Here is a 2,818-nt window from a genome sequence, read left to right as displayed (position 1 = left end):
GGTGTGGTTTGCCATGTTCCATTGGCAGGGGATACTGCTGCTGTGAACTCTGAAATCCTGAGACTCAAGCCCATCCCAAAGGTCCTCATCTGCCTGCCATGTTCTCTAAAGAGCCTAAGTAGTGTTGCTCATGCCCCAGAGTTTGACAGAGTTCACAGCGACAGTTCTTTTATTTGCAGTTTCCTGTGAGCCCAGGACCCACGTATGCATCCCCAGAACTGGGCAGGAACAGGGATGCTCCCCACCACCACACAGTGTTCTGAATCCCTTCAGTCCCTTAAAGAGGGAATGGGCAGGTATTAGTACTAACAGTGGGAGTCAGCTGGGTGGTGGGGGGACAGAGCCATGAATAAAATAATCATGGTCCTGCCTGTGAACTGAATGTGCCTCCCCCTCCCCCTCCGCATTTTACACGTTGAAATCTTGACCTTCAGGGTGATGGTGTAGCCTCTGGGAGGTGATTAGGTCAGTGGATTAGTGTCTTTATAAAGAGACCCCAGAGAACTCCCTTACCCCTTCCACCTTGTGAAGACATAGCAAGCAGACAGCTGTCTATAAATAAGACAGTGAGTCCTTACTTACCACTGCCTTAAAATTTTTAAATTTTCTATACAATTTTTAAAAGTTACTTTCCATTTACATTTATTATTACATATTATCTATATTTCCCATGTTGTATAATACATCCTTGAGCCTATCTTGCCCAGTAATTTGTCTGTCCTACTCTATCACCCTCATATTGCCGCTCCCCACCTTCCCAGTGATAACTACTAGTTTGTTGTCTATATCTGTGAGATTGCTTCTTTTTTTGTTATGTTCACTAGGTTGGTTTTTGGGTTTTTTGTTTTTTTTTTTTGGTTCCACATATAAGTGATAGTATGTGGTGGCAGTCTTTCTCCATCTGGCTTATTTCACTCAGCATAATGCCCTCTAACGCCAACCATGTTGCTGCAAATGGCAAAATTTCTTTTTTTTTTAAAGGCCGAGTAGTATTCATTGTGTATATGTACATACACATCTTCTTTTGGAGAAGAAAATGACAACCCACTCCAGTATTTTTGCATGGGAAAGCCCATGGACAGAGGAACCTGGCAGGCTACAGTCTATGGGCTTGCAAAGAGTTAGACACAACTTAGCGACTAAACAGCAATAACACAGACATACTCTTTAACCACTCATTTGTTGATGGACACTTAGATTACTTCTGTACCTTGGCAATTGTAAATAATGTTGCTGTGAACATTGGGTACATGTCTTTTAAAATTTGGGTGGTTTTTTTTTTTTTTTTTTCAGATATATACCCAGGAGTCAAATTGCTGGGTCACATGGTCATATGCTAGGGCTTCTCTGGTGTCTCCACTGGTTAAGAATCTGCCTGCAATGCAGGAGACCTGGGTTCGATCCCTGGGTTGGGAAGATCCCCTGGAGGAGGGAAAGGCTACCCGCTCTAGTATTCTGGCCTGGAGAATTCCAAGGGCTGTGTAGTCCATGGGGTCGTAAAGAGTTGGACACAACTGAATGACTTTCACTTTAGCAGCTGCCTGGCTAGCTCAGTCAGTAGAGCATGAGACTCTTAATCTCAGGGTCGTGGGTTCAAATCCCATTTTGGGCTTCCCTGGTGGCTCAGATAGTAAAGAATCTGCCTGAAATGCAGGCAACCCAGGTTCTATCCCTGGGTCTGGAAGATCCCCTGAAAGAAGAAACGGCAATCCACGCCAGTATTCTTGCCCGAAGAATTCCATGGACAGAGGAGCCTGGTGGGCTACAGTCCCTGGGGTCGCAAAGAGTCAGATGTGACTGAGTGACGAACACTACTACATATGGTAGTTCTATTTTTAGGTTTTAAAGAAGTCTTCTTATTTTTTTCCACAGTGGCTGCTCCAATTTACATTTCCATCAAAAGTGTATGAGGGTTCCCTTTTCTCGCCAATATTTGTTATTTGTGTCCTTTTTGATAATAGCCATTCTGACAGATATGGACTAACATCTCTTGTCTCATTGTGGTTTTGATTTGCATTTTCCTGATGATTAGCCATGTTGAGCATATTTTCATGTGTCTGTTGGCCATCTGCATTTCCTCTTTAGGAAAATGTCTATTCAGTTCTGCCCATTAAAAATGTTTTTGGTGCCCATTTTTAAATTAAATTGTTTGGGATTTTTTTATGTTGATTTATATGAACTGTTTATATATGTTTGATGAAAGTGAAAAGTGAAAGTATTGTCGTTCAGTCGTGTCTGACTCTGTGAACCCATGGACTGTAGCGCACCAGGCTCCTATGTTTGATATTGAATCACTTAGCATTTGCAAATGTTTTCTTCCATCCAGTAGGTTGTCTTTCTGTTTTGTTAGTGGTTTCCTCTGCTGGGCAAGAGCTTTTAAGTTTAACTGGGTCCCATTGGCTTATTTTTGCTTTTATTTTCTTAAGTTCAGGAGATAGATCTTAAAAGATGTTGCTGTGATTTGTGTCAAAGAGCGTTCTGTCTGTGTTTTCTTCTAGGAGTTTTATAGTATCCAGCCTTACATTTTAGGTCTTTAATCTTGAGTTTATTTTTGTGTATGGTGTTAGAGAGTGTTCTAATTTCATTCCTTTACATGCAGCTGTCCAGTTTTCCCAGCACCACTTATTGAAGAGATTCTTTTTTGCATGGTGTATTCTTGCCTCCTCTGTCATAGATGAGTTGCCCACAAGTGCATGGATTCATTTCTGGGCTCTCTACTCTCCTCCACTGATCCACGTGTCTCTTTTGTGCCAGTGTCATACTATTTTGATTACTGTGACTTTTGACACTACTGAAGTCAGGGAGTTGGTGAATTTGC

The 2,818-nt window shown here is 41.9% G+C and overlaps 1 non-coding gene across 1 annotated transcript; it reads left to right on the top strand.

Moving 5' to 3' along the window:
- The first annotated feature begins 1,539 nt into the window (after positions 1 to 1,539).
- TRNAK-CUU (transfer RNA lysine (anticodon CUU)) lies at positions 1,540 to 1,612 on the top strand. Its single transcript has one exon. It is a non-coding gene; the product is annotated as a tRNA-Lys (tRNA).
- The last annotated feature ends 1,206 nt before the right edge of the window (positions 1,613 to 2,818 follow it).

Source organism: Odocoileus virginianus, chromosome 9, assembly GCF_023699985.2.
Source record: "Odocoileus virginianus isolate 20LAN1187 ecotype Illinois chromosome 9, Ovbor_1.2, whole genome shotgun sequence".
Lineage (NCBI taxonomy): Eukaryota > Metazoa > Chordata > Mammalia > Artiodactyla > Cervidae > Odocoileus > Odocoileus virginianus.
Note: the sequence above shows the minus strand (reverse complement) of the source record. Positions and strands in the feature narration are given on the sequence as shown.